Here is a 27,282-nt window from a genome sequence, read left to right as displayed (position 1 = left end):
CCATGGAGGGATCCCAGCAGGACTGCTCAGTAGCCAAGTGACCTGAGCCTGCTCAGGATAATTCCTCTGCACTGTGCTCACACAGCCAAGCAGCAGAGATGGCAGCTCAAGCCTCAGCAGGGCTCAGGCCCAGAGACACAGCAATTACCTCCTGGAACTGTGACTGTGCCTGGCATGGCCTCCCTTCCTGCAGCAGAAGCTGCCCATGAGCCACTGCTTCCTCCGGGAAACGCTGCCTTCAGCACAGCCTTTGGGTTCATCTCTGGAGAAAGGAAGAGCCACAGCTGGATCAGGTGGGGCTGTTCCCCAACAGGAAGGTGGCATGTTCAAGAGGCAATACTTGTCAAAGTCATGGATAAGGTTCAGGAAGCCATCAAAACTTTGGAGCCAGGCCAGGGCCCTCCCTCCTCCAAAGAGCTGCCATTCCACATCTACCCCAAGACTGGGAAATTGCATGGGATCTCAGGGTGTGCATGGACCACGGTGCAGTTTGGGCTCCCTGTCAGCTGATGCCAAATGCCTTCCTGCAGAGGCTGGGGAGAAGCTGCAGCCAGGCCAGGCTTGAAAACAGCCCTGCAGGCCGTGAAAGCAGCAGTGGGGCAGTGACGCTGACATGGATCCCTTCCTGCCATGCTGGGCACAGCGTGTCCAGATGTGCAGGGAAAGCCCCCGGCTGCTGAGTCTCAGGAGAAGGCTGAGGGACATGGACCCACCATGGTGTCTATCCAGTTCACTCAGCATCTTGTCTTCTGTAGGTTTGTTCCTCCCTCTAGGAGAACCTTAACAGAAAGTATTTCCATTTCAGATGAATGGATCCCACAGAACCAGGGCTCAGCCTGTGGGATCAGCAGGGACACACCACTCACCCCTGTGATGGGAGCTGGGCTTGTGTGCAGCAACCAGCAAAGGAGCTTGAAACATCCTCGCTGCAGACACACCTGTAACTCAACAGCCACAGAAGCTTCTGTCACCTGGTTCCTGCCAGGTTGTCAATGATTATTCCTTGTTGGGACAGTGAGAACATACCTGCATGGGGCTCCAGAGGCAGAAAATCATCATGAAGCCAAGCTGCCTGAGAAGCCTTCCTACCACCCTCATCTGGAAGGGAGCATAGATCAGAATCATTCCATGGTGTGCTGGGACCCCCTTCTGCCTTAGGGAACTGGGCACTGCAAGGTGATTGGGTAAGGCTGTGGGAGCCAGATGTCAATGGACATGGCCAAAGCTGCAGAGGGGCCTGGGGAGCTCTGGGCTGGCTCTGGACACTCTCCACCCTCTTTGCAGGCCCTGTGCAACATCTCTGGAGGGGCAACAGGACCAGCCCAGGGCCCCTGAGGCCTCTCTCCCTCCCACAGAGGAAACCCTCCCTTCAGTCCTGGGGAAAACCATCCCCAATGCTTCCCAGGGAGAAGGGAGCACTGTCCCTGGAAAGGGGACCGAGGCCACGGGCTCACCTGCTCGCCCTGCTTGCCATGGAGCAGCCTGGGCAGCCCTGTCAGGCAGGGCCACTGCCAGGAGGAGCAGGAGGAGGAGGCGTAGAGCAAAGGCCATGGTGCCTTGCCCATTGCCAGTCCTGCAGATCTTGCTGCCACCACTGTCCTGACACCGCTGTCCCAATGTCAGCACCGCTGCTGCCGCCGCCGCTGCTGCCACAACAGTCGTGGTCAAGGACTGACTGCTCGGTCCTTGTGGTGCTGTGCAACCACGGGGCTCTGGGACCTCTGTGACCTCAGAGCCTGCTGTCACCTCAGCCTGCTGTCACCCCACAGGCTGCTGTGACCTCATGGCCAGGGTGGAATTGTGTGGGGAGTGGGATCTGCCTTCTTCACTAGGGAGCTCATCCTGCCCTGCAGCTCTGTCCAAGGGCTATGACAGGGTCCCAGCCCAGCTGATCTCACAGGCTGGGGGATGAAGGGATGGAGAGCAGCCCTGCTGAGAAGGACTTGTGGCTGCTGCAAGGTGAGAGGCTGGACATGAGCCAGCCATGTGCCTCCAAAGGAGGGTGCCCAGCAGCTTGAAGGAGGTGATTCCACCACCCCTCTGCTCTGGTGTGAGCCCACCTGGAGTACTGCATCCACCTCTGGGTGCCCAGCACAGGAAGGACATGGTCCTGTTGGAGCTGGTCCAGAGGAGGGACAAAATGCTCTGAGGGCTGGAGCCCCTCTGCTTTGGAGACAGGCTGGGATAGCTGGGGGTGTTCAGCCTGGAAGAGAGAAGGCTCCACAGAGACCTGATTGCTCCCTTTCAGTACTTTAAGGGGGCTTGTAAAAAAGACAAGACAGAATTTTTAGTAGGGCCTGTTGTGACAAGACTGAGAGGGAATGTTTTCAATCTAAAGGACAGTAGATTCAGACTACACATAAGAAACATATTTTTTACACTGGGTTTTGAAACCCTGGAACAGGTTGCCCAGAGGGGTGGGCATCCATCCCTGCTGACATTCAAGCTCCTGCTCTGAGCAACCTGACCTAAAGGTGTCCCTGCTCTCTGCAGGGCACTGCACTAGATGGCCTTTAAATGTCCCTTCCAAGCCAAGCCATTCTGTGCTGCTGTGCACCAGCAGAGCAGTGCTGGAATAATGCTGGGGTGATGATGCTGGCACCTGTGTTTTGGTAGTTGTGCCATTTAGCTATTGGCCAAGAGAGGATTGATGGGCTGCACAGTGAAGTCTGCAAAGAACAGTGTGCTCAAGCAGAAACAGGAAAGGAACATGGCTTCCAGTTCAGATAAATGCCAGCATTTTGCTGCCCATTCCTTGTTAAGAAATAAAGGAATGTTCTGAAGATCCCTTCAGTGGTGGTGCACTATTGGCTGTATCAGTACTTGTGTTCTGTAAAACAGGTGAGTTGTTACAGCTTCTTGCCCCATTTATCACTGGAGAAAACCCAAATACTGCATTGCTCCATGTCTACTTTCTTCCAAGTAAAGGCAGATTTTGTTCATTCTTGAGTGGGACATATTCATCTGTTGACAAGCAAATTCTTCTTGCCATTCACACAATGTTGATTTGCTCTAATTGGATTGTAATTAGGATCTACCTCTCATTGTAATTAAGACTGATGGATTGTGAGGCAAAGTGTTGCATAATTTGCCCTGGAGAGAGTTTTTCTCTAATTCAATGACATATGAAGACAGGTGTAGCCTACCATACTTCTGGCATTAGTCTCCCACTCTGTCCTTTCCTCTCACCCAAGGGGAGGATCGAGGTCTGCAGGTCTCATCTGTGCACAGAAAGAGTTAATATCTCACCCAGACCTGCAGATGCTCATGATGGTTTCTGCCGGGCAGTGGCCGAAGCAGTCACAGTGATGGATTTCAGACCGTGCTGGGGCTGTGCCAAGATCTCAGGGGGCCCGGCCAGAACAGTCGTGGCTGTTCTGCCCTCATGGCTGGTCCCAGGCCCCTGCTCCCTTCAATTCCAGCTGCGGGCCGATGGCTTCCCCTCCCTGTGCCCGGCAGCCGCTGGGGCCGCGCGGGCCGTGGTGAAGGGGCCTGGCCCAGCCCAGAGCCGCTCCCGGGGCCTGGCGGAGCCCGGCTCGGTGCAGGCCAGGCTGGAGCAGGGCCGGCCTGACCAGCACCCAGTTAACTCTTCACAGCTGGAAACAACAGAGAGCTTGCCTGGGCTTGCCTGTCTTTAAAATGGGGATTTCACAGAGGAGGATCCAGCTTCTAAATGGTTTCATAGGTTGTCAGTTCTCAGAGCCAGCCAGCTATTGCTTTTGCTAAGCACAGAGGAAGCTCTTGGCAGCTCCCTCCTAGAAAAATCATTTGCATGGCTGGCTTCTTCTCTCCTCACCAAATATCAACTAATACAAAACCACCACAGACATTCAGGCTGAAACAGGAAGCAATTCTGAAGCAATTGTTTTAAAGTAAAATCAGTTATTAAGCACAGAGATTGATGTCACTCCCGCACTCCACTGGAGAGGGACAGTGACTCTGTCACCTCCCCCCTGGCCAGCCCATTCCAATTCCCAATCAGCCTTTCTGGGAAGAACTCCTTCTTATTGTCCAGCCTAAACCTGCCCTGGTGCAGCTTAAGGCTGTGTCTCCTTGTCCTGCCCTCCAGCAGATCCCCACTCGCAGCCAGCTTGGTGTCATCTGCAATTTGTGAGTGCTGGACTCGACCCCCTCAGCCAGACCCTCAGTGAAGATATTAACCAGGACTGGGCCCAGCACAGATCCCTGGGGACACCACCAGGGACCGGACACCAGCTGGATGCAGCACCATCCCCACCACTCTCTGGGCCCGGCCTCCAGCCAGTTCTGCAGCCAGCAAAGAGTGCTCCTTTCCAAGCCGTGGGCTGCAGCTTTTCCAGGGAATGCTGTGGCTCTCCGTGTCCAAGGCCTTGCTGAAGTCCAGCTCGACACATCCAGAGCCTTTCCCGCACCCACCAGGCGGGGTCAGCTGGTTATAAAAGGAGATCAGGTTGGTCAGGCAGGACCTGCCCCTCCTAAAGCCACGCTGGCTGGGTCTGAGCCCTGGGCCATCCTGGAGGTGCCGTGGGATGGCACTCAAGGGGATCTGTTCCAAAACCTCACCAGGCACCGAGCTCAGGCTGACAGGCCTGCAGTTCCCCAGAGCCTCCTGCCAGCCCTTCTTGGGGATGGGCTCACACTGGCACCTCCAGTCCTCTGGGACCTCCCCAGTGAGCCAGGACTGATGAGGAGAAATGATGGAGAGCAGCTTGGGGAGCTCATCCACCAGCTCCCTCATCCCCCTAGCATGGATCCCATCCCATCCCATCCACCTGTGAGCATCTGAGTGGCTCAGCAGGTCTCTGACTGCTTCCTCCTGGATTACAGGGGGCTGTTCTGCTCCCTGTCCCCATCTACCAGCTCAGGAGAGCACTTGTCCTGAGGAAAACCTGTCTTGATGTTGAAAACTGAGGCAAAGAAGGTGTTGAGTACCTCAGCCTTTTCCTCATCTTTGGTAACCATATCCCCCCAATAAGGAATGGAGGTTGTCCATAGCCTTCCTTTTGCCATTCATGCATTTATAAAAGCACTTTTATTATCCTTAACAGAAGAAGCCTGATTAAGCTCTAACTGAGCTTTCACCTCTCTACTTTTCATTCTGCGTGACTTAATGACATCCTTAAACATTTCCTGAGTTCCCTGCCCCTCTGTCCAAAGGTGATGCACCCTCATCTTTTCCCTGAGTTCCTCCAAAAGCTCCCTGCCCAGCCAGGTTGGTCATTTTCCTCACCAGCTCATTTTTTGTCACAGAGGGACAGGCTGTTCCTGCTCCTTCAAGATTTTTTTCTTTGAATGTGTCCATCCTTCCTGGAATCCTGTGTTTTAAAAGGCTGTTTCCCTTAAAAAACTCAGTATCTGATTTGGTACTCCCCAAATCTGCGTCCTTAATTGGCTGAAGTCTGTTCTTCCTAAGTCCAGTGTAGGAGTTTTGTTGATGCCCCTCCTTCTTTCACAGAATATTTCAAAACTCGATGATTTCATGGCCACTGTACCCCAGGCAGCCTCCAACCCCCACATCCCCCAGCAGCCCTTCTCTGTTTGTGAACACCAGGAGACACAGCTTTCCTGGGCAGTGGCAAGAGAAGGAAACCTCCCCAAAGTGCAGCTTGGCAGGTTCAGCCTGGAGGGGAGGAGAAAGAAAAGTCCCTGCCAGGGTAGAATTTTGGTGCAGGAGGTGTCCCAGCGTGAGACTGGACCATGCCATGGCTGAGTGTGCCAGGAGCCGGCAGTCAGTGGGGCCCAGGGATGCTCCAGGGGACTTGGAGTTTTGCTTCTGACTCCTTGAGCAGCTCCTTCAACCTTCTCTCAGTGCCTGGGGGTCCTGGACTCAGCCCCAAATCCAGCCTGGGGTTCATTAAAATACAGAAAACCTCGGGGGCTCTTTCTCTTCCTTCCATTGTCTTCAAGTCCAAGGCTTGTGCAGCTGCTTGGAGTCAGTTTAAAGTTCTGGTAAGGAGGAAGATTTGAAAATCCACCACTTTTTTATTTTTTTTTTTAAATCAAGGGGATATTTTTTTTTTAATTTTTAGTTGAGAGAAGAGATGACAGAAGCATTCCCCATGAGATCCTGATGCTGAATGTCTCCTTAGGAGGTCTGGTCACAGAGAAGAATGAGCCCCTTGTGGGCTGCCCCTGTTTGGACAACCTGCTCCTCACCCCGAGCCTCAGCATGTCTGACATCGCCCACCTGGGACTGACATCCCAAAACATTGAGAACATTTATCAACTTTTCTTTATCATTAAAATCTAATTAATTAATAAAAATAAAATTTTACTTTTTATAATAATTCTGTATATTTATAACCTAATTTTTATATTTCTATAACAGAATTGATAAATTTTTAGCGACTAAAAATATTATTGGTCCTTGGTTCAAAGTATCACAATTCCCTTCATTAATTAATTGACCACTATTTCTCCCTCTTTATGCTAATTATTATTTTTAGTCCTTTGGTCATAATTTTTAAATTTTTCTCAGACAGGGTAAAAGGAGCCACTTTGGGGTCCATGGGGACTTTTCTGGGGTACATTTGGGGCAGTTTTGGGTCTGGGGAGGGAATTTAGAGAGAACTTGGGGGTCTGGAGGACACTTGGGGGAGCCGGGTGGGCACTTGGAGGGGCACTTAGGGATTCTGTGGGACAATTCGGGGTCCGGGGGAGCACTTGGGGGTCCAGGGGGGCACTTGGAGGTCAGGGAGTGGAATCTGGGGGCCCTTCGGGGTCCGGGCGGGCACTTGGGGAGCTGTAACAGGGAATCTATGGGGCGCGGGGGATGATGGGAGTTGTAGGCGCCGGTATAATACGGTTTAATGGGGCCGCAGAGCATCACGGGAGTTGTAGGCGCAGCTCCAATGGGTTCCGGTGAGGCGCGGGGCATGACGGGAGATGAAGTCCCGGCTGGAACAGCGCTCTATGGGCGCCGCGGAGCATGATGGGAGCTGTAGTCCCGGAAGTGGCTCAGAAGGCGCGTTTGGCGGTGTGGGGAAGCGCTTGGAGAAAACTTTTGCGTCCGAGCCGTGGCTGCAGGTCCTGGGGGGCGAATGTATACGGCTCGGGAGCACTTGGGGGGAACCTGGGGAGCTGTAACCGGGCTCTTTAGGGCGGGGGGCACGGCAGGAGGTTTGGGCGCGGAACTGTGTTGTGGGATGATGGGAGATGAATTCCCAGGAGTGGCTGGAAGGGGAATCTGTGGGGTCGGGAACATTCAGGGATGCAGGGACGCTTTGGGGGGTCCCGAACGGGCGCTGAGGGGGCACTCGGGGATCCTGGAGGGTTTGGGGAACACTTATGGGACATATGGGGGGCGATCCCGGGGTTCTGGGTAGCGCAGGGCATATTCCCAGTCCTTCCCAGTTCCTTCCAGCATGATCCCATTTGCTCTCAACCACTCCCAGTCAGCGTCAGCATGATCCCATTCACTCCCAGTATATCACATTTGCCCCCAACCTGGTCTCAGTTGCCCCCTGGAGGCTCCTACTCACTGCCAGTATGATCCCAGTATGATCCCAGTCTGATCCCAGTATGATTCCAGTCTCCCTCAGTGTGATCGCAATCTCTCCTGGCATGGGCCCAGCTGCTCCCAGTATGATCCCAGTATGATATCAGTACACAGCCAGTGCAATCTCAGCCACTGCCAGGATGATCCCAGTACAAACCAGTCCCTGCCAGTGCTGCCACTCCTGGGATCCCCCAGCCCTCTCTGTTTTCCCCCCTCCCGCATCTCCCCAGAGCAGCCCCAAGGGCTGGCAGTCCCCAGCCAGGGTCCCCAGCCAGCCCCAGGTTGGATCTGCAGCCCCCAATTTTCCCAGTTTCCCTCTCCTTTTCCCCAGGCCGGGTTCCCCCCATCCCCAGCGGGTGGGAGCAGCGGAGAGCCCCGCGCTGCCCATCCCGACCTGTCCCGGCTCCATCCCCGCTCCTGCCGTGGGCTGTGAGGGGTTTGGGAACGGGGCACCGAGGGTGTCACTGCTCCTGGGGGAGGAGGAGGAGGGATGGAAGAGGAGGGATGAAGAAGGAGAGAGAGAAGGGATGGAAGTAAGAGAAGGAGGTGGAGTTAGGGAGGAGAAGGAGGAGGGATGGAAGGGGAGGAGAGGGAGGAAGATGTTGTAAATACTCCACAAACCCCTTCATTCTTGTCCCTCATGGGGATGTGTCCGCCCTTCACAGAACACGGGCGGGAAGGGGTCTCAAAATATATCCAACATGGACCTAAGGTATTTTAGACAAAGAAGGCTCAGACTTACAAGACGTGGTCCTGGGTTTATTGTATGTGGATCGCCCGGGGCAAGAAAGAGGCTGAGATTCCTCGGGTGCTCTCTTAAACTTGGGGGAGGGGGTGGCCAGGGGATACAGGGGGGTTACAGCCAATGGGAAAGGGAAAAGAAAAGGGAGGTTAGGTAGGGGCTAACCTTATACAACACCAGGATTTTTTTGGTGGGGAAATTTAAGAATTAAGGACTGCAAAGCTGAGCGGAAAATGCCCCTTGGGGGACACTGGGGGTCCCAGCATCCCTGAGTGGGGAGATGGAAACAGGGGGAGCTTTTTGGATTCCTGGTACTCCCAGCAGCCTGGGGAGGGCAGGGACCGAGCAGACAGGGGACCCAAAGTACAAGTGTGACCCCCAGCAGCTGGGACAGGGGGGAACCCCTGAACACCAAAGGGGAGAGACCAGAGATGGGGAACTCCTGGGAGGCATTTTCAGGGCTGAATCTTGGTGTTTGGGAGGTTTTTATGGAAGGCTGGTGACTTCTAGAGATGGATGTGGGCAGGAGGAACCCCCATACCCAATGTGCTTGTGAATTGTATTTTTCCTAAACCAGTATTTCCCATTCCCAGACCTTGTCCAGATGGAGAAGGAGGCTGTGAGGAAGAGGAAGATGCTCCAGGACACCCAGGCAGGTGAGGAGGAAGTCAGTGCCCCTTTCCCCCTCTCTCCTGCTCCATCTCCCAGCCCAGCCTGGCCCCCGGCTGCAGGACAACCCCGCTGCCGACGCCGTCCTGCCGGGGACGCACTGGGGGGGATCTCCTTCCCCTTCCCTCTGGCACGGAGGCAAATCCCATCCTCTCCTTGTCCTTCCTCCCCCAGACAAGGAGCTGAGGATGGAGACCAGGGAGGACAAATCCCCACAGCAGAACCTTATGGAAGAGGCCATTTTGAGCAGCTCCACAGTGCAGGAATCCAATGGGGAGGAAAAGCTTCAGAGATCCCGCAGGAGGAGGGGCTCCAAATGCAGCCCAGGGTGCTCTGAGGAGGAAAGACCCACCCTGTGCCGGGAAAGTGGCCAGAGATCCAGCCAGGGCTCTGAGCTGGTGGTCCATGAGCAGCTTCAGGATGGGGAGAAGCCCTACAAGTGCTTGGAGTGTGGGAAGAGCTTCAGCCAGAGCAACAGCCTGATCCGCCACCAGATGATCCACACTGGGGAATGGGCCTACGAGTGTGGGGAATGTGGGAAGGGCTTCAGCTGCAGCTCCAACCTCATCCGTCACCGGCGCAGCCACACTGGGGAGAGGCCCTACGAGTGTCCTGAGTGTGGGAAGAGGTTTCACAGCAGCTCCACTCTCCTCGTGCACCAGCGGATTCACACGGATGAGAGGCCCTTCTGCTATCCTGACTGTGGGGAGGGCTTCAAGCAAAACTCCCACCTCATCACCCACCGGCGCATCCACACTGGGGAGAGGCCCTACGAGTGTGGGGAATGTGGGAAGAGCTTCAGCCAGAGATCCCACCTGATCATCCACCAGAGGACCCACACTGGGGAACGTCCCTATGAGTGTGGGGAGTGTGGGATGACCTTCAGCCAGAGGTCCCATCTGACCATCCACCATCTCATCCACACTGGGGAGAGGCCCTACGAGTGTGGTGAGTGTGGGAAGAGGTTTCAGACCAGCTCCACTCTCCTCCTGCACCAGCGGATTCACACGGATGAGAGGCCCTTCCGCTGCCCCGACTGCAGGAAGGGCTTCAAGCAAAACTCCACCCTCATCACCCACCAGCGCATCCACACTGGGGAGAGGCCCTATGAGTGTCCCCACTGTGGGAAGAGCTTCTCCAGGAGCTCTACCTTGACCAAACACCAACAGAGGCACCGGTAAGGGAAGCCCTGCGAGTGCCCCAAGTGCAGGAAGAGCTTCATGTTCTGCTCCAGCTCCATCCTCCATCAGAGGACCCACGTTGGGCAGAGCTCTGATGACCCACGTTCCCAGTGATCTGTGTTGGGAACACACTGGGCTGGAGGTCATTTTATTTTGGTTTCAATTATCTTTTGATTCATTCTCATCCCTTTAAATCCAACAAATGGTGGTAAAAATCAACAAATTCATCAAAGGCATCTAAAACCTCACATTTTACTAGTGCTTCAAGGCAATCTTGGAGATACTTGTGAGTATTTGAGGGTTGTGGGGTTATTTGGTGGAGTTGTCTCCATTTCTTGGCACTCAAAGAGGTGAGAGGGATCAATCTGTCACCTCAAAACCACTTAATGCCACTGAAACCTTCTCAATCCCTCTCCAAAATTATTCAATTTCACAGCCCCTCAGGGTGTGATGCCTCATGTTTTAGCTTTCATATCTTTCATATTCTGCACTGCCTAGGTTTGTAGTTTTGAACTTCACATTAAGTGTTAGTGAGCTCTCTTCACAGAGTAGGTAGAAAAAACAATTCCTTTTCTAGCTTGATACCAAGGACAGTTGTTACAAGTTCCAGGCCCAAAAGCATAAACAAGGGTGGACTGAAGAGAGAAAACAACAAGGGTGGGATTTCATCATCTGAAGCTGTAATTGGACAATGAACCCCAATATGCAGATGGACCTGAACTTGTAAAAATATGGGACCTCGTGATGAATTGTCCATTTTTATGACCATTTTTGGTCCATCTTGGGTGTAGCCCTGGCCAGGCTCTTGTACTGCCCAAGGTGTATCTGTAACGTGCTGGTCGTGAGTGAGGAGACAAAATCCACGATTCATGCTCCAGGTGCTCATCAGACAAAACAGCCTCGTTTATTATTCAGAACTCACTTGAATACCAAATTCAAATTTCCCAGGCTAGACAGCCATTGGCTGATACTTCCCTCCCTGCCCTGCATCCTGGCCAGTAGTGTGCAGTGGTTCAGACATGAATTAGGCTCACTAAATTAAATTTGTGCTAAAATCTATGGCTAAAAAGAATTTACTGCTAAATTAGATTTGTGTTATGTCTAGATTTACCTTGTCCAGTCCTGACCAGCTGTACTGTGACCATACTGTGACTATTTACCCTTTTTGGTTAAATTAAAAAATATAAAATGCTCTCTGTTATCCTATCTGCAAGGGCCCTTTGCAGACATGATAACAGGGACAGCATGGGTTTAATTTGAATGAAGTTTTCTAGTTAACTTGACACAATTAATTCTCTTCAGCAAGCAATATGCTTTGTGTACTAAATTGAGTTTGCAACACTCCCTTCCAGGAGCTGGCAGACAGGATCACAATCCTTTAAGCTAACAAGCCACAGGTTAACTACTCATAGTTAAAAGTTACAACTTAACATTAAAAAACAAGAAAGTATTTTGAACTGAGATTATCCTGAACTCTATAAACAAGAAACAAAAAACATTCAATGTTTAGAACCGTGAGAAAAACCCAACTTAGCAGAAAAACAATTTGTAAACAAACAGTTTTTAAATGAACTGTCTTTTCAAGAGTCTGATTTTCACGTTGAATAAGTTGTTCTGGTTACTCTTCTTCAATCTGCTCCATCACATCCGTAGAGGTACTGTCAGGAGGGTGTTGTTTGTGGTCTTTGGCTGTATGTTCAACTCTTTCACATCGGTTGCAGCTTGCATTATCACTTCTTTGTCCCTGAGCTGTCCCCTGTGGAATGGGCTGGTGTGGACAGTTTATTTTCCTGTGGCCTTGTTGTCCACACTTGTAGCAATGGGGTGTGAGTTTAACAGCAGCTGTAATAGAATTGGCTAGCATATCCATGTGATGAGATCCAGTCCCAACCTTAGCACATGCTGTAATCATCTCCTCCAGGGATGGATGCTCTTGAGTTAATGCAGCTATAATTTTTCTGCAGTCTTGGTTTGCATTATCTCATGCCAATTGTAGCATGAATTGACCCCTTGCTTCACTGCATATATAGCTCATTGGGGTTTTATCTTCTACTTGAATGGCTTTGGGTTGGCACAGACAAGTTGGTAATTTTTGTTAGAGCTCACATTGCTAAGTCTTTCACTTGTGTTGGAATTGCAGAGTTCAAGCGAGCCTGGGTTTGGGGATCTTCTGATACTGCTGAATGATTTATTGCATGAACAGCCTTAGCTACTTTGCTTTCTGGGGTCCCACCACACATTCCTCCCTTTTGTTTTTCAGTAATTCCTGTTAAAGTGCCATGTGCTCTTCCCACAATGGCCTGTTTTATTGTTATTTGAGGAACGCCAGTGCGGTGTGTTACACTCCAGGGCTGCAGGAAATGTTTTGTTTTCTGTGAGATGTGTGTTGTTTTGATGCTATGAGGGATGCTCAGAACAGCAAAGGCTGACTGCCAGTGTGCAATGGCATCCCGACCCTTTTCTCTTGTGTGTTTTATAGCACATATTGCTGATGAAAAGGTATCTATGGATAAATGTACATATTTTAAATGTCTAAATTCAGGGATGTGTGTGACATGGGTTTAGCAGATTTGTAAGGCATGCAGTCCACAAGGGTTTGCTCCCATCTGCAGTGGTGCAGTGTGGCCCTGGTGTCCTGATGGGACACTTGTGGTTGGGTTCTTTTTCCCCCTTGGACTGAAGATTGACGAGAGAGAGGCAGTTTTCTCTTGTTTGGACTTGGTTGTTTATTCTTCTTTTATCTCCATTACATGTATACAGGGTACAAGGAGCCACAAGCAGCTATGTGCACTAAGATAGAAAAGTGCAAAATGACTAACAAAGATCTTCTTCAAGGATTTTTATATGTTCATTTACCCAATTAACAAATGCCAAGGAGATATTTTTTCTTAGTGACCCAATGACCCAACACTTGTGTGCTGCACTGCAGCATTCTCTATCCAATCACCTACCACTACCCAAAAACCTCTAGAGGAAGAAGATGAAGAAGAAAGAAGGACAAGAGACAACACCCTGAATCCTCCATCTTGTCCTCTATTTTCTAAACTAGTTTAAACTCCAAACTTTAACTTCTTCATGCAGTGACATAAGAAATCTCTTTAATCTACACACTTACACTCCTGGTTTTTCTATTTAACAGTTGTTTTCAGGGTGTTATATGAAATTCAGAGTTTTCTTGGATGTCAGAGCCAGGTATCAGAGATAAGGGCACACTCTCAGTGCCTCTGACAACAACAGTAAACAAAGTTGAATATTGTTAAGTGTTATTCCACTGTTAAATCCTGAAGTCATATGTTGTAAGTTAGCTTAACTACTGTTATGTTCTTTTGCTAAATTGTGATGTTTGAGGTATAAATTAAGGCATAAGTGAAGTCCTGTTAAGTTTGAGCTCTGTTAAGCTCAAACACACACACACACACACACACACACACACACGAACAGTTCTGGGTTCATTTCTGGTTTAGTTGCCTGGATTTTGTTTGTTTTTGTTGTTGCTTTGTTTCTTTGCTGTGCCTGAAGTGTCCAGTCAGGAGCAGAGTGACTCTTGCCAAGGAACTTTGTGCTGCTGCTGCTTAATATTAAATCTGGTTTTTGCTGCTCCCTTGCTGGGGATTTTTTAAGCGCTCTCAAGTCCTCGTTGGTGACAGGGTGAAGGAGCCCTGGCCCAGGCTCTGGCCCTGGGGGATATGGGGATGCTGCCAGGGGTTCCCTGTCCCCCTGTCCCATGCCCCACAGACCTTGGGATGTCCCACAGCCATTCTGTGATGTCCCAGCCTGGACTGTGATGTCCCAGCCCCTCTGAGATAACAGAACCTACTCTCTGATGTCACAGCCTTCTCTCTGACATCACACACTCTTCTCTCTGATGTCACAGCCTTCTCTCTGACATCACACACTCTTCTCTCTGATGTCACACAGCTGCTCTGTGATGTCACAATCTGCTGTCTGATGTCACAGAGCTACTCTCTAGGATTGTGGTGTCTGCTCTGTGACCTCACAGCCCACTCAGTAATGTCACAGCCCACCCTGTGGTGGCTCTGTGATGTCATACAGAAACTCTGTGATGTCACAACCCACTCTGTGATGTCATGCATTCAACCTCTGATGTCATAGTCCTCTCTGTGATGTCACAGCCCACTAAGTGATATCACCCAGCCCACACTGTGATGCCACACCCTGCTTTCTGATGTCACAGAATCCCCTCTATGATGCCATAGCTGCTCAGTGATGTCACACAACAAACTCTGTCATGTCACAGCCCCATCTGTGACCTCACAAAACCCACTCTGAGCTGTCACACAGCCCCTTTCTGACATCACAGCTGCTCTGGGGCTCCAGGACACAGCCACAGAGGTGCTGCTGTGACACAGCCCCCTCTGGCACATCCCACAGCCCCTGCCAGTGCTGAGCCCCTGGGAGCTCTGTCTGGGCCTGCTGGTGTCCCTGAGCTGCCCTGGCAGGGCCCCAGCCCTGCTGGGCTGTGCTCAGGAGCTGCTCCTGGCCAGAGCTGTCTCTCTGCAGCGCTGCCCTTGCCAGGAGCTGCCTCTGGGCCAGGAGCCCGGCCCAGCTCAGCAGCACAGACACAGCACCAGCACCTTCATCACCCTCTCGGGCCTTTGGGGCTCTTTGCATCACACTCAGTCCCTCAGAGTGTGCTCCAGAAACACTTCAAGAGCTCCAAGTCAGATGGAAACACTGAAGTTTCTTGTAGCTGAAATGAGAGACACGAGTGAGAAAGCGTCCCCAGGTTCCAGGTAGAGCAGAAGACTGGAGGCCCTGATGCCAGCTAGGGACAAGCAAGGGAAAGGTGTCTGTGGTGCTGAGCAAAGCTGGATGTGTTTCAGGAATGCCAAGGGCCAAGGGCTGAGCCCCAGCCCCTGGCAAGGCAGATGCTGTCCCTCCCTCATTGCTCAGGGCTCTTCCCGGGGCACTGGCATGTGGGGATGTGCAATGCCAAGGGCAGCACCATGGGGCGGCCCCTGCCAGGCTGCTGAGCAGGGACAAGGAGGCAATGAGGCCCCAGGGCTGCCAGGGTCACTTGTCCCCTGCTGTCCTCAGGCTCAGGGCCCTCATCCTCTACCTGCTGCTTATGTGATGAGGCCTCCAAACCTGATCCTGAGAGATTTTTGGGTCCTCTGCATGGTCTGTGAAAATGGAAACACTGGTCAAAGTGATTTTCTCCCAAATGTTGCAGTGACAGAACAAGGATGAATATCTTTAAAGTGAACCAGAGTAGATTTGGTTGTTTTTAGAAGGAGGAAATATTGTACAATCAGAGTGGCACAAAACTGCAACTGCTTTTGCAGACAAATGTATGCCTCATACCAGGATTGCTCCAAGAGCAGCAGCATCTCTGTTCCACCTGACACAGTGAAAGCCCCTCCCGTCCCCAAGGATGGAATTGCTGTTGTGTGGGTTCTCTCATGTGCTGGGTGACCTCACAGCGCTCCTGGCCAGAATGTCTGCTGAGGGCCAGCCAGGCTGCTGCAGTGGCACTGACCTCACAGCCATCACCACTGCAACCATGTCCCCTGGGCCTGGCTCTCCCCTTTCCTCTGCCCCTGCCTTGTCTCTGCTGCCATGAAGAGTTGTTTCATTATTATCTTGTCCCCAGGGTGCTGGGGCCGATTGCTTCCCAGTCAGGCTCCTGGAGCAGCAGTGGCTTTTCAGAGCCCAGCCAGAAATGAGCCCTGAAGCAGCAGCTCTGCAGTGCTGGCCACCAGGCCGGGGTGCCAAGGGAGCCTTCTGGCCATGGCCTGGAAGCAGCTGCTGCTGCCAAGGTGCCTTTGGTGCCTCAGGCTGTCCCTGGCACAGCTCCCAGCACGGCACTCTGCACTTGTGCCCGAGCCCTTCCCTGGGTTGGGGCTGGCCTGGGGCTTTTCCTGCAGCAGGATCTGCCCTGGCCATGGCACAGGAAAGGCAGTTCCTGCTGGAGCAGGAGGCTGTGCCTGGAATGGGCTCAAACAACTCCAGCAAGGCCCTGTTCATTTCAAAATTGCTTCCTAGGGCACTATAGTGTAATAATTGTTATAGCTCCTCTAGTCTGGGGTAAATAACTCTTTTTCTTTATTTACTCTGTGGTGTAAATAAATCATGTTCAGAATCAGTCACAGATGTATTTGTATAAATATATCTGGTATTCCATTGTTAATCGTGTGGGACAAATTGCATTAAGGTTCAATTCTACATGTCCAATATTTACACATAAACCTCTGACAAACTCGGGCTGGGATTGAATCCAGCTGCTCCCAGTCTCCTCTCTTAGAAGGAATTTAAAAGTGTAGGTGACCTAGAGCAGTTTGAGGATCCCTGGTGGCTGTTGGGTGTCATTTCTCCACCTCATGACTCAGCAGGAGTTTCTCTAATGAAGAAATAAAGCTTTAGCCTGAAGCTCCCACTCTGCCCATGACAGGAAGCCCTGGAAGTGTCTGTGACATCCCGGCTCTTTGGCAGCCTGGGGACTCCTGGGATGTCACCGTGGAGCCCCCGGGAGTGCCTGTGACAGAGCAGTGCCTTTGCAGCCCAAGGTCCCATGGGATGTCACCATGGAATTGCTGGGACTGCATCTGAGCACACGGCTCTTCAGCATCCCCAGAAACCCCTGGGAGGTCTCTGTGGAGCCCCTGTCTGTGCCTGTGACATTTCAGCTCTTGAACAGCCTAGAGACTATTGGAATGTCCCCATGGATCCCCTCTGAGGGCCTGTAACAAATCTGATCCTGGATAGGCAACCATCACCATGACCTTTTGCTATGATCTGTTTCCATGACAACCATCACAGCCCCTGTTGCTATGGTCAGTCCCTTGGCAGCTCCATGGAGACCCCATGCCAGGGGTGGTTGCCATCGACACCAGCTCAGGCCTGGAGCCAGAGCCCGTTGCCATGGCAACCATTTGCAGTCCCATCCCCAGGCTCATGGGATCACAGAGCCACAGAATTGGCTGAGTTGGGAGGGACCCATGGGGATCCTCCAGTCCAACTGCTGGCCCTGCACAGGACACCCCAACAATCCCAGCCTGGGCCTGGCAGCGCTGGCCAAATGCTGCTGGAGCTCAGCCAGCCCTGGAGCTGGGAGCCTTCCCTGGGGAGCCTGTTCAGTGCCCCAGCAGCCCCACGGGAAAAACCTTTTCCTCACATCCAGCCTAAACCTGCCCGCCTCAGCTCCAGCTGCTCCCTCCACTCCTGTCCCTGGGCACCAGAGGGAAGAGGTTCCCACAGCCCCCAGCCAGGGACCCGCTCCCAAGGCTGCTGCCATGGCAACCAGGCCTGGCACCAGCTGGGATGCTCGGTTTCCATGGGCTGGGCTTCAGGAATGGCATTCCCCAATTTCCTGCTCCCGCTAAAACCGTGCTGCCGCTCTCTTCCCTCCCACCTCCCATGGAAAGCACAAAAGGGAAAGATCCCATGCTGGGATAAGAACAATTTATTGAGAACAGCAACGGGATAAGGAACAAACAGGAACAGAAACAATTTAGATAACAGAAGGGATAGCAAAATTGATTCACAGGGAAGACTAAAATGCCACCAACTGGCTCTTCCTGGCCACATATTTCCTCCTGCCAAGAAAGGACACTGTTCTCCTCTGGTGAGACAGAGGGAGTCCTTTTCCTGCCCCTGGCAATGACCTGATATGGGATTGAATATAATGACAGGGACATGGTCAGAGCCTCATGTTCTTTGAACTCACATCATGTCATTACCATGGGCAGGAAAAGGTAGAGGTGTCTTCCCAGCATGGATCACAGGGAACATGGATCACCAGGTCTCTTCCCAACGTGGATCCTCCAAGGGGGAATGAAGCTGGAGCAGTGCACAAAGCTCTTCCTGCACTTGGAGCACTCGCAGGGCTTCCCTTACCGGTGCGTCCGTTGGTGTCTGTTCAAGTTAGATTTGTCTGAGAAGCTCTTCCCACACTGGGGACACTCGTAGGGCCTCTCCCCAGTGTGGACGCATTTGTGGGTATTGAGGCAGGAGCTGCAGCTGAAGCTCTTCCCACATTCCCCACACTCATAGGGACGTTCCTCTGTGTGTGTCCTCTGGTGGCAGATAAGGCTGGAGTTGTGGCTGAAGCTCTTCTCACATTCCCCACACTCATAGGGCCTCTCCCCAGTGTGGATGCGCCGGTGGGTGACAAGGGTTGAGTTCTGCTTGAATCCCTCCCCACAGTCGGGGCAGCGGAAGGGCCTCTCATCCGTGTGAATCCGCTGGTGCACGAGGAGATTGGAGCTGCTGTGAAACCTCTTCCCACACTCAGGACACTCATAGGGCCTCTCCCCAGTGTGGCTACGCTGGTGGATGATGAGTTGGGAGCTGCTGCTGAAGCCCTTCCCACATTTCCCACACTCGTAGGCCCATTCCCCAGTGTGGATCATCTGGTGGTGGATCAGGGTTTTCCTCTGGCGGAAGCTCTTCCCACACTCCAAGCACTTGTAGGGCTTCTCCCCATCCTGAAGCTGCTCATGGACCACCAGCTCAGAGCCCTGGCTATAGAGGAATGGCTAGAGAGCAAAGGTCACTTTCCCATGCAGCAGTTAGCTGGGAAAGAAATAGACAATGGAGTACAGTTGGTGTGAGATGTTGCAAAAGTCAGGAAGGCCTTGATGATAACTGTTAACCGAGAACAGAACACTGTAGTCAGAAGAATGTGAATTCAGCATAGATGAGCGATCACAGGAATGTAGAATTAGGTGGAGTTGACCTTAAATGAAATATCCAATAATGAGCTTGCTTTTGCACTATGTATGAGCCTAATTATTGATGCTATATAAGTGGTTTTAGAATTACCAATAAATGAGACTTGCTGATCATTCATATTGAGTGCTGCATTTCTCCCGCCGAACTCGACAAATGGCGCCCGAACAGCAGGGACATTTGGGACCTTTGGAACCCTAGGAACCTTTGGGACACTTGGAATATTTGGAACCCTCAGGACCTTTGGAACCTTTGGAAACTTTTGGAACCCTGAAAAGGAATCGGAGTCGGCCACGGGAGTCGGCGACAGGGGACAGGTCCTTTGCAGCAAGGACGGCGAAAAGCAACAGCTGTGCTGCGATCCAGGCAACCTCGGAGGAGAGTCCTGAACACACAGCAACGGTGCCGCGCCCAGGCGACCTTATAGAAGAGTCCTGCCGTAACGTGCTGCCGAAACCTTGTAGGGGCTGCAACAGCGCGTGCTGACGGTAAGATGGAAAGGCAAGCAGTATATGATTTATTTACCTGCTTTCTAGAAAAGCGACAGGTTAAAAATCTTGATTTGCGCAAGGAGCTTCCTGAACTTCTTGCTTATGGGTATGCTCAGGGTTGTTTTCAGAATCCCCATACAGTCCATGAATTAAGTGAGTGGCGAAAGTTTGGAGATAAATTGTGGAAGGCTACTTTAGATGATGATAAAACTGCTAGAAAATTGGGAAAACTGTGGCGGATAGTTCATAATGCTCTCTTGCAGTATCAGGCTGAACAGGCAGCTGCCATGCAGGCATCTGCAGCTATGTCAAAAAACAGGCTTTTACAGGGAATTAATGAGTGTTCATTGCCGCCCGCCACAAATACAATAATTTTAAACCCTCCCGCGCAGTCACTGACCTCTGCTGCAGCTGCTAATTCTTTTATGTCATCTCAAATTCCTTCACCTACTAACCTTGATTCTGGAACGGAGCCTTCTGCACCGTTACCATCCTCCCCTATGGGAAATAAATCTGTCCCTGGGGAAAGGCGTGAGTTAGGTGAGGCTATTGCACGGGAAAGAAGGGAGACATGGGCTGTGTTAGCACGGAATATTTTGCAAGAAGGAGATCAGGAAATAGCAGACGCTGTATTGGAAGTAGCATGTCCCGTAACCTTTGCACCAGTGCAAGGGGGAGGAATACAAGCTCAAATTACAGCTTTAGATTGGAAATGGTTATCACAGTTGCGGTCTACAGTCAGTCAGTTTGGAGTGACCAGTGAACCGGTTAGACAGATGATTGATTATTTGTGGGGTACACAGATTTTGTTGCCTTCAGATTGTAAGAGTATTATGAAATTGATTCTTAGTCAGCATCAGCAGTTGTTGTTTAATGCACACTGGCAAGCTTATTGTCAAGAAAGTGTCAATGTGCAAAGACAGGCAGGTGATCCATTGCATGGGCTGACTTTGGAAGAACTTATGGGCTTAGGAGCATATAGTCAAGTGGAAGCACAAGCAATTTTGGGACCAGATAAGTTGAGAGAAGGAATGCGGTTAGCACGAGCTGCATTTGATAGGATTAAGGAGCCAGGAGGTATTCCATCTTATATGGGTATTAAACAGGGGCGAGATGAGCCATTTGGAGCATTTATTGATAAAGCAGCTTCAGCTATAGAGAGGGCAGGTGTTCCTGAATATATGAGGGGAGCATTGTTAAAACAATGTGCATTACAAAATTGTAATTCAGCAACCAGGTCAGTTTTGAGTTCCTTAAATGCTAACTGGACTATTGAAGAGGCATTAGAAAGGATGTCTAATATACCGGTGGGCTCACAGGCAATGTTAGTCCAGGCAATTAAAGAACTAGGGAAAGGGTTAGAAAAGCAGGCTGCAGCTATAGAAAAGCAGGTTGCATCTAATCAGAGTCAGGTTTTAGCAGCTCTTGCACCCCTACAAGCGGCCACAACCAACAATGGCAGGATTCCAGCCTCTCGACTCAAATGTTTTCGCTGTGGCAACCTTGGACATGTACGGAAGGAATGTACTGTACCATCTGTTTGGTGCAATCAGTGTCGGTCCAATACCCATGCTGACAGTGTTTGCCGCCGGAGATCGGGAAACGGGAAAGTCAGCGCGAGGAGCCGCCGCGCCAGGACACAAATAGCAGCTGCAGGAACATCAGTGCAACTTCCCTCCAGCCTGCCACAGCAGGGAGCCTCAGCCTGGACCTGGCAGCCTCAGTGACTGTGGATTTATTGACATCACAACCCTACAAGATTCCCACGGGAATTATTGGACCAGTGATAATAAATGGAAAAGCTATGGGTGCAATTGTGTTGGGACGTTCATCTGCTAGTTTATTGGGACTATTTATTTTACCTGGAGTAATTGATGTGGACTATTCTGGTGAAATATATATCATTGCATATACACTGGCACCACCAACCAGAATTGATAAAGGACAGCGAATTGCACAATTGGTGCCGCTGCCACAATTTACCCATCAATTGACACCACTGAAAAATCAATCACGGGGTACAGGTGGATTTGGTTCTACAGGAGGACTTACATTACTTACTCTGGACTTAAACACCAGACCCAAGTGAACAGTTGTTCTTAATTATAACGGAGAATCCCATCAGTTAGAAGGACTGTTGGATACTGGGGCGGACTCAAGTATTGTTGCTCCACAATATTGGCCCCAGGAATGGCCTTTGCTGCCTAGTATGGTTACTGTTACAGGAGTTGGAGGCTTAACTCTAGCAAAGAAGTCTCCACAAATTCAGATTCAATTAGATGGGAAGGTCATCAGTTCTGTTTTGTCAATTGTTCCATTACCAGACAAGGTTCAATGTCTAATTGGACGAGATATTTTGTCACAGCTTGGTGTTATTTTGACCAATGAACACCCTTTAGAATAGAGGCCATTGTTTGGACTTTCCCAATCCCACTCAAATGGATAATCCAGGAACCAGTATGGGTTGAACAGTGGCCTTTAAAAAGGGAAAGTCTGCAACAAGCTCATCAATTAGTGCTGGAACAATATCAACAAGGACATTTAAAGTTGTCAACAAGTCCTTGGAATACTCCTATTTTTGTTATAAAAAAGAAATCTGGGAAGTATCGATTGCTGCATGACTTACGTGCAGTAAATGAACAAATGGAGCCAATGGGGGCACTACAACCTGGTTTGCCCAATCCTGCAATGTTACTGAAAGATTGGCCCTTGTTAATAATTGATTTAAAATACTGTTTTTTCACTATCTCACTGCATGAACAGGATACTTGCAGATTTGCTTTTACTTTGCCTTCATTAAATCAAGCAGAACCAGACAAAAGACTTGAATGGATAGTTTTACCACAGGGTATGCGTAATTCTCCTACTTTGTGTCAGCTTTATGTTGATAATGCTTTGCCACCACTACGTGCTCGGTGGCCTACAACTATTATTTATCATTATATGGACGATATTCTTTTTGCTCAGCCACAACCTTTTGCAGATAAACAAGTTAAGGACATTCAAACACAACTACTTCAGAATGGACTAGTTATTGCACCTGAGAAAATACAGCAGTCATCCCCATGGAAATATCTCGGGTGGACTTTAACTGAGCAGTCTGTTGCCCCTCAGAAACTGTCATTAAACATGTCACTTCATACTGTTCATGATGCTCAGTGATTGCTAGGAGATTTACAATGGCTTAAACCTGTTGTGGGTATTCCTAATGAACTTTTACAATCCCTACGACCTTTGTTAAAAGGTACTGATCCTACAGCACCTATACAGGTCACCAGTGAACAACAAGAAGCTCTCAATAAAATAATGGACTGTATCCAGACAGGTGTTGTTCGTAGGCGAGATCCAGACTTGGACATTAATCTTACTGTATGGTTTGGACCTCAACATCTCATCGGTGCCCTGACACAGCATCAAAAGAGAAAGCACGGAATGTTGAGCGACATTTAGGCCTGTCTGGGTGCCGAGCCGATGGACTAAACCTGCTGATCCCAGTGATTTATCTTCAGCTGATCCAGAAAATTTAGCAGATACTTCTCGCTCTCTACCATCAACATAGAGACGGGATCTGATGAACTCTCATGTGAAAATTTTGTGTACACTACCAAATTGTGAATGTTATCCTTTTGTATGTTACATTTGTAAAGTGTGTAAAGAGAAGTGGTGGATACATTCTAAGTGGGGTCGATCTCCAAGAGGGATTTGTACAGAGTGTTACAACTTTGAAAGAAATTTAACTGAGATTGCATTACAGGAAGGTGTGCAAACAGGACAATTTGAAAAAGGATCTGATAGATGGTGGGAGATTTTTGCTTTTGGGATAAATCCAGAAAACTATTGTTATCATCCTAATACCCCTTTACCATATATTATTGGAATAATTGCAATACGTTGTTGCAAGACACTGACACAAGTCAGGTGTGATATTCCAGGGGTAAAAAATAAAAATTGGGAGCAATTCTAAAAACGGCAGTCTCGAGAAAAGGGGTCTTTCCCTGAAAGTTATCCTTGCTGCCGAGAAGATGGAACCCCCGAGGCAGAGGGGTTGTCATGGTTTTGAACCAGTAATTAACAAAAAGGGGAAAAAAGAATTACTTATTTCTTGCTGTGAGATATGGATTAAAACAAGAGCAAACCAGGCATAAAACTTAAAAGGAATAAAGAAAGTTTATTGACAAACTACAAGAAAAAGAACACCAGAATAAACTTTTAGAAAAAACCTTTTCATTTCTCACTGCCCATCATTCTTTTGTTTACATGACAACAGAGACAAAAACTTTAGAATTTTGATGGTTTAAACAATCTTAATTCTTTCTATAGTCTTTTCCTCAGTTTCTGTAGAGAAACAGAAGTTCCTTTCTGTTAATTTATGGAGTTTCTCACAAGAAAACTATTTTTGTTATAGTTTTCTGTTTCTCTGATATCAGCTGCCCAGAGCTGCTGTTATCAAAGCCCACCCCTCCCATTCCACATCACTCTGAAATGTGTTATGGGTCATTAGTTTAGGGATAGCATTTTTAAGGATAAGTTATTCAAAAGTAAAAAGTATTCTACATCTGTTTTTGTGAGCTTGAAAAACTAGAAAAACTAGAAACTAGAAACTAGAAACTAGAAAACAGTTTTCTAATTGCCTCTCAAGGCTTCAAATCTCCCAACACTTCACTATACCACAATTACTCTACTTTTTACTCAAATTTACACTTTGAACACTTTATTCCTCCCCATACTTTACCATGAATTAAAGGAGTTCTTTTCAGGACTTCATTGTCCATCCCCATAGTTTTAACAGAAAGATATTTCAGCTTAATTAAAGCATTTTCTTAATTCTCTACCTTTCTTGAAGCTTCTTTTCTTTCTTGTCACTAGTAATTTATAAAGTCTCTTTTCATGTTGATCACTTTCCTTTTCTCTCTCTGGATAAAAAGATTAATCCGCAAGTTTCATCTGGATAAGAAAGAGTTAAAATCCTGCTCAAGCTTTTGTAGATGGTTCAGTGATCTCTGCTGAACAGGAGCTGGAGCTGTCTGCGATGGAAAGTTCTTCATAGCTGCTCTAGAGAGTGTGGTCAGTGTCTCTGCTTGCTGCAGGCCCAGAGCTCCTCTCCTTCTTTACTCGGCAGTTTTCTGGTAAATTCCATCACAGCAAAACCTGCAGCCAAGCCAGGAACCGGCCTGGCCCGGCTTGGCTCGGGGCAAGCCCCCGCAGGCCCCATCTCCCGGCCAGGAGAACGGCAGGCCCAGCCCGGCCCCCGCCCGGCCGCATGGCCTGGGCAGGGAACCGGAGGCCAGCCGGAGCTCTGCTACCTTTCACAGCCAAGAAACAAAGAGAACAAGAGAGCTCTGGTTTTACACTTTAAGGTGGGGTTCACAAGTTGATCCCACTTTTCAATGGCCAAAACTGCTGTCAATTCTCAGCAATGACCGATAATTGGTCAGGAGAAAAGACTCCAGGCAGTCCCCAGCAACTCCAACTTTCCTTAAAGGTAAAGTAACTCCATGACAGTCTGGAATTTTGTCCTTACTTTTCCCTATTTTTCCTTCTTAAAAATCTTTTTCCCCCAGTTCCTTTCTGCTTGTTTCCACTATGTTTTCCTCATTTCCAGTGCTATATGGGATTTTTTCAGATCTGGATTGTGTCCTGCCTCTCTCCCCACCTTCCGGACCCCTAAATCCCAAAAAAGAATAACCCAAAGAACCTCAGAAGACTGAATCAGTACACGTGGCATTGTACTGTCATTGTAGTGTTCCCAGAAAAACAGGCAGAAATTTGGGATGAACATTCCCTCTCCAGTAGATCCATCAATACCTGCAATGCGGAAGTGGAAAAAGCTGCTAAAATCGGGATTTTGCCTTTCCAGGAGGGTTTTTGAACCTGGCTTTATTCATTAACCTTTCATCGTGCACAACAGAGGACCAAATACGGCAGGGCCTTAGACACAGCTTTGGTCCCTGACACACACAGGCTCCTTGTCCCACTACTGGCCTTCAGTAACACCTTGAACTCCACAATGCTGTGGAACCGGGCCTTCAGCACAGGGACCTTTCCAGCCTGATCTGCGCTCGTTCCTCTGCGTCTCTGCACAAAACACGGCACAGGAGAGAACGGCAGGAGGGGCCTGTGTGTCACAGAGCTCTGGATTTGTGACCCTTCAGCTCCACACAGATGCAGGTCAAGTGAAAAAGGAAAACTGTTTATTGATGAAATGCGAAGCAAAAGGATGAGCAGAGGGGCAAAAAAGGGGATGGGGAGTGTCTGAGGGCTGCAGGCAGGGAGCTGTCAAAATGGATGGAGAGTGGAGGGAAAAAGAAGGGATGGGCAGTGTCTGAGGGCTGCAGGCAGGGAGCTGTCAAAAGGGAGGGAGAGGGCTGAAGCCATGCGAGCTTCCCACAGGCTCAGCTGTGCCAGTGGTGCCTGGAGCTCTAGCTGGTGTCTTCTGGTCTAATGTAGTCTCATCTTCCATGGCATCTGAAGGTCTTAAATGAACACTGGTTCTTCTGAGCCAGCAGATGAGCGTACTTCTGCAGCTCTTTTACTAAGTATCTCTTGAAGTGCTGTGTTTGAATGGGAAGGGTTGTCATCTCTCCTCAGGGCTTGAAGTGCTGGAAGAGAGGGGAACAGAGCCACAATCAGAACTCAGATCTGTGGGAATCCTAGGAGAAAGTCCTACCAGGGCCATCCCAGCCTGCTCTAGCCATGGCCACAAGAGGGGAGGGGGAAACAGGATCAGCTGCAAGGTCCTGGTCACGAATCCACACCTCCCAAACCCCCCGCCCCACTTCCCTGAAATCTCTCTGTGCTCTGTCCACACCACCCCTTGTCCACACAGGGAGCAAAGCCCTCCGCAGCCAGGGCAGGGACTGAAGCACCCCCAGTGCCAACCCCCCACTGCCAGCCCTCACTCACCCTCAGTGAGGGCCTGCAGCTCTTCCTTCTGCCCCCTCAGGATCCGCCCGGCCATCCCTGGGAACACAGAGCCTGTCAGGGCCCCGGCGGCACAGCTCCCTGCCAGCGGCGCTGCCAGCCCTGTGGCCACACGCCCTCCCGCCCCGGCAGGGCTCAGCCCGGGCCCTTGCCGCATCCTGACTCAGCCCAAGGGCACGGCTGCCAGAGGCCGGCAGCAGCCCCGAGGGCAGCCGGGGCTCCAGGGCGCCGGGCCCGGGTGCCGCTGCCGGGGCAGCAGCCGGGGCCGGGGCCGAGCTGCGGCGGGGCGGGGAGGGAGCCCGGGTTCGTGGCTCACCGATGAACCTGATGGCCGCCTCTTGCAGGGTGTCCTGTGGGCTCTGCAGGTACGGCAGGGCCCGGCGCAGCTGCTCGGCCGCTCGCTTCCTGTCCTGTGCCAGCTGGAGAGAGCGGCAGGAGGGAAGGGTTGGTGCGGGCTCTGCCCCTCGGCCGGGCACTGCCTGCGGCCAGCCCCGGCCTCCCGTGCCCGCCCAGCCCTGAGGCCCGGCCAGCAGCCGCTGGCGCCGGGCTCTGGAGGGGGCAGAGGGCCGGCTGCTGCCCGGGGAGCCGCGGTGTCACCCCTCCCCGCATCCCCACTCGGGGCCAGAGGAGCCTGGAGAAGAAGCCATGTGGCCCAGGGAAGGGAGCGGCGTGTGGGGCGCAGGCTGGTGCCCCTGGGTGCAGCACCGGGCAGGGGCCACAGCTGCCGGCCCCACACACTGAGTGCTGGGGCCGGGGGGCTTCTCAAAGTTGAGGCTTCTCCAGGCTGTACTTACCAGACACTCGGCAAACTTCACCATCTTGTCTTTTTCCACCAGCTGCTTGAGATTCCTTCTCTTAAGGAACTTGGCCACACGAAGCAGCGTTGCCCGAGAGACCTGGAGAGCAGTAGAGATAGTAGCACAGTCCAGGACACGTGTTACGTGTCCCTTTGAGAAGGCCAGGAGGAGGCTGCAGCCTGGGTGGTGACCAGGGCAAGAGGCAGCTAAGCCCTCTAGCAGGGGGACACCAGCAGCCCACAGCTCCTCACCTCTGCCACGTGCCGGTTTTCATCATGGTAGTGGAATAATAGTGGACATAGGCTCTGGCACA

The 27,282-nt window shown here is 50.7% G+C and overlaps 1 pseudogene; it reads right to left on the bottom strand.

Moving 5' to 3' along the window:
• The window catches only part of LOC131586342 (uncharacterized), a 448,419-nt pseudogene that overhangs the window by 88,510 nt on the left and 332,627 nt on the right, over positions 1–27,282 (bottom strand).

The sequence above is a fragment of the Poecile atricapillus genome, chromosome 19 (genome assembly GCF_030490865.1).
Source record: "Poecile atricapillus isolate bPoeAtr1 chromosome 19, bPoeAtr1.hap1, whole genome shotgun sequence".
Classification (NCBI taxonomy): domain Eukaryota; kingdom Metazoa; phylum Chordata; class Aves; order Passeriformes; family Paridae; genus Poecile; species Poecile atricapillus.
This window is presented reverse-complemented; position numbering and strand designations above follow the sequence as displayed.